Source organism: Saimiri boliviensis, chromosome 17 (assembly GCF_048565385.1).
Source record: "Saimiri boliviensis isolate mSaiBol1 chromosome 17, mSaiBol1.pri, whole genome shotgun sequence".
Taxonomy (NCBI): domain Eukaryota; kingdom Metazoa; phylum Chordata; class Mammalia; order Primates; family Cebidae; genus Saimiri; species Saimiri boliviensis.
In genome coordinates this window covers 61,985,294-61,998,769 of record NC_133465.1, presented here as the reverse complement: position 1 = coordinate 61,998,769, position 13,476 = coordinate 61,985,294, and the positions used below count along the sequence as shown (strand labels likewise).

At 45.8% G+C, this 13,476-nt stretch overlaps 1 long non-coding RNA gene across 5 annotated transcripts in view; it reads left to right on the top strand.

Moving 5' to 3' along the window:
- Nucleotides 1-13,476, top strand: part of LOC104651993 (uncharacterized) — a 564,635-nt gene that overhangs the window by 256,659 nt on the left and 294,500 nt on the right. For all 5 annotated transcript variants that reach the window (XR_012514707.1, XR_012514709.1, XR_012514708.1 and 2 more), the window contains exons 3-5: nucleotides 2,606-2,739; nucleotides 3,556-3,660; nucleotides 6,611-6,764. This is a non-coding gene — a long non-coding RNA (uncharacterized LOC104651993). The remainder of the gene's footprint in view (nucleotides 1-2,605; nucleotides 2,740-3,555; nucleotides 3,661-6,610; nucleotides 6,765-13,476) is intronic.

The following is a 13,476-nucleotide window of genomic DNA, read 5'->3' as shown; positions in this document are numbered from 1 at the left end:
TCTGGTCCATCCGAGAGACCCATTCATTTCTGTGCCCCATGGACAGCAGGGTGATCTAAACTGAGAGTGATCATGTAATTTTTCCTCTAAATGAAAGTATTTTTATGAGTGAAAGAGGGCTCCATTGATAATTATGCCAGGGGATTTTCCTGAGCAGACAGATGTGCCTTCACTGTGTTAAAATGACATTCCGATGATGTCACTTCCTGGTCTGAGAGCCTCATGCTCCCTTCCCACATGATAACATTTAATCTTGCTCATGTTTTTAATCCCAGTGACTTGGGAGGCTGAGGCAGGAGGATCGTTTGAGGCCAGGAGTGTGAGACCAGCCTGGGCAATATAGTGAGACCTCTGTCTCTATAAAAATAAAACTTATCCTGGTATGTTGGTACATGCCTGTAGTCCTAGATACTCAGGAGGCTGAGGTGGGAGGCTGACTTGAGCCCAGGAGGTGGAGGCTGCAGTGAGCTACGGTCGAACCACTACTGCCTGGCTGACAAAACGATACTCTGGGTCAAAACGTAACAAAACAAAAAAGAAACCATGTAATTTCAGCACTGCGTCTGTGGCTCTGTCATGATCTGGCCTCCTTCAGTTCTTCACGCCCCACTCACTCTGGGCTCTCTGCACCCGACTGTCCTGCATGCTTCATCATTTCCTGAAATGTTTTGTCCCCTCCTCTCTTCAGCCTGTGCTCTCACAGTTCCCTCCCAGAAGCCCCAGCTACATCTCCATCCTTGTCCTTCAAGGCTCAGCTCAAATGCCACCTCCTCCCTGAGGCCTTCACTAATACCAGCTATTGGGATGAATTTCTCCCTCTTCTCTGTTCTGGAAGCACCTTTCACAATATGCCCAATATTCTGAGTTACCTGTGTACACAGATGTTTTCCCTGAAGACTCAGCACTTGGGGGACAGGGCTGGGTAACATCTTTCTCTGCAACTCTGAGAGCCATGAGCATGGTTTCTTGCTTTAAGAGTGACGTGGGGATATGGAATGTTCTAAGCACCTTCCCTGTGCCAGGTGATCACATGGCCTCCTGTTCCGGCTCACAGCCCTGCATGATGGAGATCACATGCCTCCCACTCCCATCCTATTCCTTTCTTTCTTCAAATAGAAGAAAGATAAGCCTGGGGAGATGAAGTAATCCACATAGCTGGGGAGTGACAGAAATGCCTTTCAAACGGAGTCTTGTCTTCTACAGAGAAAACGCCTACAACGTGGGCACATGAATGACTTCTAATCCTGTGGCTTTCTCATCCATTGTGTTTCCCCCAGTGATTGCTTATTAAATAAGATTTAATAAAAAGATGGCATGGGACAATGAGATTCACGACGGGCCCTCAACGTACCCTTCCTCCAGCAAAACCATCACCAAACATTTCTATGCAGGGGAAATTAGAGTCAAATATGCATTGAGATCAATAGCGAACAGCAAAATAAGTCATAGAGCAGCAGCCTAACAGAGATGGTAGGTGGAGGTGAGGCTTGGGGATAAATGTTTTCTGCCTTGGTTATGGTGTGAGATAATTTTTTTTTTTTTAAGCAAAATGACCTATTGGCGCTTTAAATTTTTTTTTTTTTTTTTTGAGATGGAGTTTTGCTCTCATTACCCAGGCTGGAGTGCAATGGTGTGATATCGGCTCACTGCAACCTCCGCCTCCTGGGTTCAGGCAATTCTCCTGTCTCAGCCTCCTGAGTAGCTGGGACTACAGGCACGCGCCACCATGCCCAGCTAATGTTTGGTATTTTTAGTAGAGACGGGGTTTCACCATGTTGACCAGGATGGTCTCGATCTTTTGACCTCGTGATCCACCCGCCTTGGCCTCCCAAAGTGGTGGGATTACAGGCTTGAGCCACCCCGCCCGGCTAGCGCTTTAAATTTTTAAAATGCGAAGTCTCCTTGTTTTCTTCTTTTCCCTCATCCCTGTTTAACTATCAGAATGGCTGAGTCTGTGAGGAAAGTTGACCTATGTCAGTGCTGGGTACAATAGAATATATGATAATAAGATCCAAGCAGTCAGGGGAATCAAACCCAAAAGCCAGATGAGGTCACCGGGAGGACCCCTGGACGAGTGACTTTCATTGCCACACGGATCATTTTCACTTGGTGGTTCTCAGCTTTGCATGTGATGTGTTTGTAGGGAAAAGTGAGAGGGAAGAAGAGGCTCTTGGAATGCCACTGTCATATGTGGGCTGCTCTGAGATGTCATTTCTGCCTCCTGGACAAGAGTCTAATGTCTAATATGGTTTAAACAAGGAGTTCCCTACTGGAAACATACAAAAAGAATCAGAGCACAGAAGGAAAGGTGGAGAGGGTAGAAAGGCTCCCTACCTATACCTGGTAATGACCTGTGTGTCTATCAAGGTGAGTGATATAAGACTCTCCTCCCAACAAGGGAACTTTTGAAGCTTCGTCTTATATACATATACTTACACGTTTGCATAAGTCTATGGTGCATCCTTGCTGAAGGTTCTATTTGTCTTTCTAATATAAAACTTTCCCCGCCAAAAAACATCTTTTGGACCCCTTCGGACAATGCCTGGGATGCCGCAAGCTTAGAGTTCATCCTTTGCCTGTCTGCTTCTTTTCCTCTGGAACACAGTGGCCAGAAGAAAGTCGGAACCACAAACCCAGGAATCTGGAAACTTCATGGCTGGTGTTGTGCAGAACCCCTATCGACTCCAGCAGGGATGGCAGCAGGTTCAAGAGGCTAAAGATGAGACCCAGAGCCAGCAGGTGAGGCAGGGGCTGGGGGCTTACCTATAGGGGAGAGAGTCCAGTGGTGGCGGGCTGGGCCGGAGCTGCGTGCAAAGAGCATGCAGTGTATGTAACATTGTCACTTAGCACCGGTCCCCTAACAGTCTCCACCTGGCAACCTTTACTGAACCCCAAAACAAAGGGCCTCCATCCCTGCGTGGCCTGTGTTCCACAGCATGGGCTGGGCATTCAGATGTTCCTCATAGATAAAAAATGAATCTCTGCGTTGGCTCCTCCCAGATTCCTTAGCTTGGAACTCTGAAGACACATTCAGGTGCATTTGCCATATAGCCTTGTTCCCAGGGCATGCTTAAGTTACGCCATCAGGTGCTTTTACCTTGCAGATGGTAGAGAGGGGAGATCTCAAGCTAGCCAGAAACTAGTCTCTGCAGCCCCTGTCAGTCATCACTGGGGTGATTGGCTTTCTTCACCTCCTATTCCACCAGATGGGATAAGGGCTGCAGTGGGTGGTGGCAGAAGGAGGTATTTGAGGGGGCTCTGATGCACAAGAAGAAGGAAGACCCAGGCCAAGAGGCCAATACCAGTCAGCCTGGGAGTTTTGACGTTTCTGACCAGGGCCGGTTCACCCATCCTGAGGCATTGTGGCCTTGCACTCTCGAGAGGTCACCACAGTGATCACGTTGATGGTGAATTTAGCACGGATGCCTGATCAGCCCAGAACTTCTGGACCCAAAGATCCTCTTGCCTCGAGCACACAGGAATGAAATAATGTCTTTTGCAGCAATATGACAGCAGCAATAATGAAATAATGAAATGAAATAATGTCTTTTGCAGCAATATGACAGCAGCAATAATAAGACATCCAAAATAATGTCTTTTGGATGGAGTTGGAGGCCATCATTCTACATAAAGTAACTCAGGAATGGAAAGCCAAATATGGTATGTTCTCATTTGTAAGTGGGACCTAAGCTATGAGGATGCAAAGGCATGAGTGATGTAATGGACTCTGGGGACTTTGGGTGGGGAGAAGATTGGGAGGGGGGTTAGGATTAAAAGACTGCAGATTGGATACACAGCTTGGATGATGGGTGCACTAAAATCTCAGAAATCATCACAAAAGAACTTAACCATGTCACCAAAAGCCACCTATACCCCCCAGACTATTGAAATATTAAAAAATAAATAAATAAATAGGAGAAAAAAACCAAAGAGGTGAATAAACAAGGTCTGGGAGAAGTGCCCTGACTGACTGCCTCTCAATACATTTCAGACTGATGGACTCTCTAGGACAGGTGTCCCCAAACTTTTTACACAGGGGGCCAGTTCACTGTCCCTCAGACCATTGGAGGGCCGCCACATACTGTGCTCCTCTCACGGACCACCAATGAAAGAGGTGCCCCTTCCTGAAATACGGCGGGGGGCCGGATAAATGGCCTCAGGGGACTGCGTGCGGCCCACAGGCTGTAGTTTGGGGACACCTGCTCTAGGAATATGGGGACAAGAACCTTACTTCACCCCACCCTTCTAGAAGTCTCCCCAACTATACTTGTTTAAGACTATACGTAATTTGGGCCAAGAGAGATTCAAATCATCTAGACCAGGTGTCAGCAAACTAAGGCCATGGGTTAAAACTGACTTGCTGCCTGTTTTTATGTATTAAAATATTCTATTAGAACCCAGCCATGACTATTGGTTGCGGTATGATCTATGGCTGGTTTTGCCACACAACAATAGAGTTGAGAAGTTGCAGCAAAGACTGCATGATCTATGTGAGCCTAAAATATCTGCTATCTGGCCCTTTCCAGGAAAACTGTAACCACTCAAAGTTCACTGTTTCGATTCTGGGCAAGATGCTATGGTGGGAGAGAGACCATGCGGAAGTACTTAGAAAAATACATAAGGCCATGTGAGCTCTTAAACAATTCCTTTGCTTCTAAAATTGTAAAGTAGAAAATAAAAACCCACCCCTAATTCTATCACGCCCTAGTAAGAACTGTTAATATTTTGCTGTATTTGCATGTAGCCGTTTCTATGCACATATAAAAATACAAGTATATATAATTACATAGTTAAAATCCTACTGGGTTCAGTTTTGTATCTTGTGTGTGTTTGTAGTTTAACATTTTTTGGTGACCATTTTGAATGCCCTTGAAAATTCCTTGTTGACATGACTTTTAATAAGTTTTTAATATATATCATGACACCATTTGACTTTTAGGTAGTTTTTAGTTATTCCTAATTCAAAATATTGCTTGCTATAACCAACACCATGAACAGAAATTTTTGTCTGATTCTTTGATGATTTCCTTGAGATAGATTCCCAGAAGTGGAATTACTGGGTTAAAGGGTAAGGACAGTTTTCAGGATCTTGATAACATATTGCCAAATTGCTCTCCAGAAAGATTGTACCAATTTATGTTCCCACCAGCAATGTATGAAATTGCCGCCTTACCCTGCTCTCACCAGCACTGTGCACTATCATTTAAAAAAGTTACCAAATTGATAGGCAAAAATTGCATTTTCTTGTTTTGATTCGAATTTCTTTGATTACTGGTGAGGTTAAACATTTTTTTTTCATATGTTAAACACTTCTTCGTATGTTTATGGCCAAAGGGAATCTTAATAATGGTCTTCAAGTGTGCAAAGGGGTTATTTAGTAGATTGGGACCAGCTGTTCTCAAAAAGAAACTGGAAACATTTAAACTTCAGCAAGAAAGCAATAGGCCAAAGGTCCTTCAATGAAAGATGGTCCTAAGAGTGGTCAAACTCTGCTGAAACTCTGCTCAGCACCTCTTTACCCAAGGTGCAAGGAGACCTGAGAAAAATAGCTGCAAATTGTTGGGGGCTTATAAGTGCTAGAGATACCACTCACATTTATATATGTTTGCATTTAAATGCTCACAAAAGCCCTATGAGAAACATGGGGCTTAGACATAATTTATTATTAAGTATCCAAAGTAGGATTGAAATCTTCACCTGAAATCCTGGATTCATAACCATTCTGCTATACTGCCTCTTAGAGAACAGAAAATGAGCTTTTCTGGCTTAAAGGTTTTGCAAATTCTTCATAAAATGAAGGAAATGTGAATTCATCTCCCAGCCCCTCAGCACAACGTCTTCTCTCCAGCACACATCACAGCCTGGTTGTTTGCTGCATAAACCTTTCGATGGCTGCCCTTTCCTTAGTGTGAGAGCAAAACCTTCAACTTGACCCGTACCATCAGCCTGGGCTCTGCTGATTTCTGTTCTCACCTCTAGTTTGCTTTTCTTCAGCCCACCTACTGGATTAGGTCCCTGTCTATCTCGGGACATTTTGCAAAATTTGTTCCCTTTCCAGAAATTGTCTCCTTACCACCGGCCTCTAGCCACCACATGCGTGTGTGCACGCATACACACACAACAACGTACATGGTTCTCTTGATGTGTCTTGTATTTTTCCTTCATAGAAACAATGTGTGATTATTTGATGAATGCCTGTCTCTCCCACTGGGACCATCAGCTTAGCTTAGTAGAGTGGGATAGCGGAGGTACGAAACAAATATTTATTGACTGAATGAACGTGTGAGTGATTGAATGAATATAAGCTCTCTGCTGCTATACCTGGGCTGTGTATGTTCTCACTATTACGTACAACTTGGTCCTGGTTTTCCCTTCTGCCTATCCTGTCCTTCTATTTACTGCCTACCAAACAGCTTTCCTGAACCTCTTCAGCCCATCTGATCCTCAGCTTGTTTGGAAGTTCGTGGAGGGTGGGAACTGCCTCTTATTTCTTCAGTGTTTGTTGCAGCATCTAGCAAGGGGCCATGAACTTAATCAGTGCCCAGTGTTATCACTGAGTGAATTAATTTGGAGAACTAGTGTCTATTGTCCTGCTTTCTTCTTTTTGCAGACCCACCTGGGAGACTTCATCGGGCACACATAGTTCCTGCGGCTGAATGGCTTAGGCTGGGATTGACAAGCAACCACAAAGTCCAAGACCTTTGCCTTTCTTTTAGAGGGAGGTACCAGCTGGTTCTTCAGTGCTGAAGGTCTTCTCCAGAGATGTGAGTTTATTCTAGGACCCATCCCAGCATTTGAAACATAGCTCTGACTCTTTGATCAGGGCAAGATAATCAGATGGTCAGTGCAGAGGACTCCTCATGAAACAATTCTGGCAGTGGTTGGGTAGGGTTTGCTCTTGCGATCAGAAACAAGTTGTACTCGGGCAGAGATTTGTGGTTGTTTTGATTTAAGGATATCCCAAACACTTTGAGCAGTGTCTGGCATGTAGCAGGTACCCAAAATTGGATGGATGAATCTGTATATTCCTGGGCCACAGGAGCACGCAAGAGTGAAAAAACAAGAAGGAAGACAAGCAAGATATTGTTTTGGCTACTGACATTTCCTGAAAGAGCTAAGGAGTCCCATTCACTTTGGGCATGGGACCCAGATGGCAGAGTGATGGGTGGACAGCCCTTTTTCTCCAGCTCTCCATGCCTCATTCACAGCCTTCTATCTGCTGCTCTAGGGAAGGCCCTTATGTGATTTAACATCAGAGATCTAATTAGATGACATTCCTACTATGGGCACATGTCTGGACCTTCTGGGCCACTGGTGGAGGAATACAGGAAGAAACCCTAGCATCTCTGGTGTGTGGTGGTCTGGGCCCCTTCAACTTGGCCACTTCCGTATCCCAACCCCAAGCACACCTGATCACCACATCCCTGGAACTCCCATGGAATGGCCGTGGTGGTACCTGGGTCAACACGTACATTTGGGAGTCTACATTGTTTTGCATTTATAACGTATCTATTTTGTTATCCGTCTAAGCACCCGGTAATCACTCACTCATCACAAGGCCTCTGAGGCCATACTACATTTTAATTATGTTTCTAGGGATGAAGGATGACACAAAACTGAATGAGACATTGCTGTAGCATTTGGGGCTTCTCTGTACCCATCCTCATTCACTGTCCATGTCAGGGAAGCAGGGAGGGTGGTGTGGAACGGGGACTAGGGCCAGATAGCTCTGGATTGGAATCTGGGTCTGCCATTTGCTCTGTGACTGTGGCTTAGAGAGCTTAAAGGACATTGGAACGTAGACTTGATAATAGCACCTGCCTAATGAGGTTGTAGAGAAACACAGAGAGATAGCCCTTAATAAAGTTAATGGTTGGTATTTTTACCTCCAGAACTTAAAGTGTGGGGAGATGAAAACCTGCTCAAGGTCTCATAGCTAGAAGATGTCAGAGTGACAACTCAAACCCATGTCACGTGACTCTAAGCCCAAAGAGGACTCTAGAAGGTTGGTCTTCTGAAGGAGGCACAGATCACCATTCCAACCTGAAAGATGGAGAAACTGAAATCCAGAGAGATTTAAAGGACTTGTCAAAGGCAGTGAAACGAGTGGTATGTGAACTTAGGTCTGTCTCCTGGCTCCCAGTCCAGTTTTCTTCAAATATGATTTTGGCAGTGGTCTACCCAGTGAGTACACACAGCATGCAGCCACTCTGCATGGGAAGTTCTGGGAAGGATTTCAACCAGCATAGTCACTCCTGCTGGTTCATTAGGACAATTGCTGAGCCACATTCTGAGCACCTGTAGGCGGAGGTGGGATCCTACAGAAATCTAGGGCATAAGGGAGATGGGGTCATTAGATCTTGGCTCCTTTAACATACTCACTTTACAGATAAGGAAACTGAGGCCCAGAGAGGATAAATGGCTTGCTCAAGATTAGCCAGTTGGTCGGTGGCAAAGATTAAACCAGAACCCAGGTCTCCTCTCTCCAGCCAAAGTCTTCAAGCAAAGCTCCTAGGAGATCAGGTCAACTCTTGCTTCTGCTGCCAGTCTAAGGACATATGTAGCCACTTTATCTAAAGTATCTCAGAGAGCTAACTTTATGGAATTCTACGGAAGTCCTAGCTTTCCTTCAGGGGAGCCCCATTCATTTGCAAGATGAAAGGCTCTTTTTAGCACGGACTTTCATTTTCTCCTAAGTGACTTACTCTCTCAGTGGCTGAAAAGACAGTTCCTGGGAAAACTTAGAACATTTAAGCTTATGTGTGTTGCAGTTCTCCTTAAGGAGTGGAAGGGCAGAAGCTCATAGTGGGTGGTGTTTAGACTGGGAGGAGGGTGGCACTGGAGCCAGCCAGGGAGTCAGGACTAGGTATGTTCCTGTCATGTGGGATTTGTTCAGTTGCAAGTGAGAAAAAAGCTAAACTTAAACTAGACCTTAAAAAAAATTAATCTATTAGCTCATTTAAGAACTACCACAACTCCTTCAGGCACAGCTTGATCTAGGGATTTAAATCATGTGAAATAATTTAAACTACATTCTTTCCCTCCATCTGTGGTGGAGACCTTTGGGGTTCATTCTTGAGGAGTTCTTGCCTTCTGGGCCACATTGGACAGCCATATTTCCCTGCCTCTTTGAGTTTAGGTGAGTCACATGACAACTTCTAGTCAATAAAATGAGTGTATGAGACATCACTGAATGAGACAACTGAATGAAACATTACAGGATGGAGATCGCCTGTAATGTTGAGATGGCCCCATAACAGGATGGAGAGCACCTGAACCCCCAAGTTATGGAATAGAAGAAGACAGTTGCCCTGGAAAATCATCTGACCCACATTGGACTTTATGAGAGGGGGAAATAAACCTTTATTGTGTTAAGCAACAGAATAATAAATAATAATAACAATAATTGTTTGTTACCTCAGCTTAGCATGATCTTCCTACCTGATGCAACATCTCTGGGTTTTGCTCTTCTCGGCATTGGTTTAATTCTCAGGCAGGTTCTCCCTCCAGGCTCCTGGGCTCATAGCCCCATGTCCAGCAGAATGAGCCACCTCTCTAGCCATGTGCCTATTCATGAACCAATCCCCGCAGCCTGAGGAATGGGCTGTCTGGCCAGGCATGGGTCAGTTGCCCTCCAGGGCAAGACTGATACTGGGTCTTCCAGAGAAAAATGGGGAGACTGGTATCAGAGGAAAGGTGAACATCAAAACCAAGGTGTCCACACAGGTCTGGTGAGTCCCCGCCTCAGTGATAGTCCCCCTGCACCACCGTGGATGAAGGTTGGCCTGCCAGCTAATACCAGGCTCTGGAAGCCCATGCTCTCACCCTGGCTCTCAATCACTTAATACAGGTATCATCTTGAGCAAGCAATCGCTTTAAGACCCAGTTTTCTCACCTGCAAGTGGTTATAATAATGGTATCACTTTATCAGGTTTTGCAATGACCTGGGCAAGGCTAGCTGGTCTTGGGGGCAGCAGCTGAGCAGGAAGGGGAACTCTACGTGGATTCCTGTGAACCCTAGGAATGGAACCTAGGGCACACTAAGGCACCTCTGATGATCACCACTACTACCCTTCTTGAACAGGGAAATATTCTAAAAACAGATCTTCCTGGAAACTGTCGGGCCCAGGGGAGTGCAGAAGTCTGCAGGTTTTCAGCTTGTGCGTCTCCAAGCCTGTCTCCTGCACTTAAGGTAACTGCAAATCAAGATAATATACAAAAGTGAGCACTCTTTCCAGGGTATTATTTATGGGTAGCAAATGGGACAGGGACTATTTCCCCTTCTAGGGGGCTCAGGGTCTCTGGTATAAAAATGTAGGACTGGGGTGGGGAGAGTTCAAAGGGTGGGAATGCTGATTGGCTTCTGAATTTGCAGGCACAGCCAGCGGGTTCTGATGTCGACATTAACCTTCCCAGGCTCACTGCCATCACTTGTGGGGAAATGCCAACTTGTGTGCATTTTGAGTCTCTCCTTGCAAACATCCTGCAATCACATAAATAACTGGGCTTCATCTGCGCGTAATGCCTTCCCATTTTGTACCCACATTTCCCATAGCATTCCTCTTCTCCACATTGTCCCACTGTGGAATTATAGATGTTCCTTTCCAGAGCAGCAATTAAAGACATGACTTCGCTGGACCAGGACTAGGGACTGGTGCATCTTCCAAGAACACCTGGTGTTTATTATGTACCAGGCACAGGGCTTAGAACTTTGAATGTTTTAAGGTGATTTAATTCTCGGAAAAATTCAGTGAGGTGGATATCAGTATCATCTCCATCTTTTGCAGGCAAGGAGGCAGAGACAAAGAGAATTTATAGACGGGAGCTTGAAACTAGCAGAGTGGAGTCGGGGCTTCATTTCGGACAACTGGAGCCCAGAGCCCCTGTTTGTAATCACAAAGCTCTGTCTCCCACATCCATTCAGAGTGTCTCGGTTACTCTGTTTTGCAAAGGACAAGGCAGAAGTTGGGAATCCTCTGGTAATAACCTCCCATGAACCCATCCTTCACATTTTGTGGTGAAGAGAATGTGAGCTTTGGCATCCCAGACCTGGATAAGAAATCCTCTAGGGTTTTTTTTGTTTGTTTTTGTTTTTTGTTTTGTAACTGTGGGACCTGCACAGGTCCTCTGATCTTCCCCATCTTGACTTCTCCTTGGAAATCAGGTGATAGGGTTTGGATCGGTGTCCGTGCCCAAATCACATGTTGAATTGTAATCCCCTGTGTTGGAGGTGGGTGCAGTAGGAGGTGATTGGATCATGGGGGCGGAGTTCTCAGGAATGGCTTAGCACCATCCCCCTCGGCGCTGTTCTCGAGATACTGAGTAAGTTCTCGTGTGGTTGTTTAAAAGGCATAGCCCCTCCCCCTTGCCCTCTCTTCCTCCTGCTCTGGGCATGTCAAGTGTTTGCTCCCCCTTTGCCTTCCACCATGACCATAAGTTTCCTGAGGCCAACCCCGAGGCACAGCAGACGCCAGCATCATAACTCCTGCAGGGCCCATGCAACCGTGAGCCAATTAAACCTCTTTTCTTTATAAATTACCCAGTATCAGGTATTTCCTTGTAGCAATGTGAGAACAGACTAATGCACCAGGCATGGCCATCTCTGATAGGGATCTGGTGAGGCTTATGTGACAGCGCGTATCTGAGCAAGGGTTGCCCAGAGCCCAGCCTACAACTTTCCCCACCCTTCCCCTGCCTCTGGGCTGAGTGGCAGTGCCAGGGTTGAACGTACTCTAGACATCATTGAATCTAGTCTCTAGACCTGAACTCTCTGGGACATTGCCACCTGGATCTCATTTCTTTCCCTCTTCCTCCCTTATTTCTTTTCTCTTTGTCATTATTATCATCATGGTTGAGTGTCCCCTTTGAACCCCCTTCCGGACGCTGCCAGTATTTGCTTGAAATTAGGAGGACCTAGATGAGTTGCAGCCCCCGCCCCCACCCCCGCAGGTGTGCTGAGCAGCACACACCTAATCTCTCCATCCTCTAATCACGGTGTTTCTCAGCTCCCCTGGAACAGCACTGCTTAAACTTTTCTGCTCATAAAATCCCCTGGAAGCCTTGTAAAAATGCAGATGCCAAGCCTGGCTCTGGGGCGGGGCTTGAGGGACTCCACCTCTAGTGAGTTTCCAGGTGATGCTAATACTCCTGGTCCACAGAGCGCATGTTGAGCAGCAATGCCCTGGAATATTCTCTGCCATACCTCTCAGGAAAGAGATTCTACAGCTGCTCCTCAGTCATCATTGTGTTTGGAGACTCTTTTGGTCCAATGAGCCGTTTTAAAAGGGAAATACCGGCTGGGTGCGGTGGCTCCTGCCTGTAATCCCAGCACTTTGGGAGGCCTAGGCTGGTGGATCGCTGAAGGTCAGGAGTTCAAGACCAGCCTGGCTGACATGATGAAACCCCATCTCTACTAAAAATATAAAAAATTAGCCGGATATGGTGGCAGGTTCCTGTAATCCCAGATACTTGGGAGGCTGATGCAGGAGAATTGCTTAAACCTAGGAGGCAAAGGTTGCAGTGAGCCAAGATCATGCCATTGCACTGCAGCTTGGGCAATAAGAGTGAAACCCCATCTCAAAAAATAATAATACAAAATAAAAGGGAAATACAAACATATTCAGGGTGCAGACTTAGAGGCAGGGAGGCCTAAGTTCCATCTTACCAGTTACAACCTATATGCTTTGGGGTCAGTGGGTCTAACAGTGTGGTCCCTGGTGGCCACCTGGGTGTCACCTGGGAGCTTGCTGAAAATGCAAATTCTCTGACCCATCTTTAGACTCACTGAATCAGACACTCTGCAGATAGGTCCAGAAATCTATGTTTCATGAGCCTTCCAGGTGTTTGAGAACCACTCCTTGGGTAATATTCTTCAGCATAAGGGGTCTCAGTTCTGGTGACATGTAAGGGTCACCTGGGGTGAACTTTAAAAACATTGACCAGTTACATCAGAATCTCTGGAGTCTAGAGACTGGGTATTCAAACAACAAATACAACTTTTTTTTTTTTTTTTTTTTTTTTTTTTTTTTTTTTTTTTGTAGCCCAGTTTGAGAGCTACTGGCTTCACCTCTCAGATACTATTTGGCCATATCGAAATGGAGATGCTAATTCCTAATGCCAGCACAGTAGAGGGGAAGACGCGGGAGTTAGCAGATGAGAAGCACCTGCCAGGGAGGACATTCCAACAAGAAATAACTCCTGTGAACCTGGCCCCAGCTCCATTCAGGTGGAGACTTGCTTGTTTTTCAAAGAGGGCCCTTGACTGTGACATGAATAATGACAGAGAGAAAAGAAATGAGGGAAGGAGAGAAAGAGGAAGAAACAAGATTAGGTTTGCAGCAATGCCCCAGAGACCCACGGTCTCCATTGCTGGCCTGCACGTAGGGGGAGAGGGATTGTATTTCTTGATGTCTGCCATCTCTGCTTCACCTTCTATTGGGAGATGGCTGTTGGTTTTCAGCTATAAAGTTCCCTTGA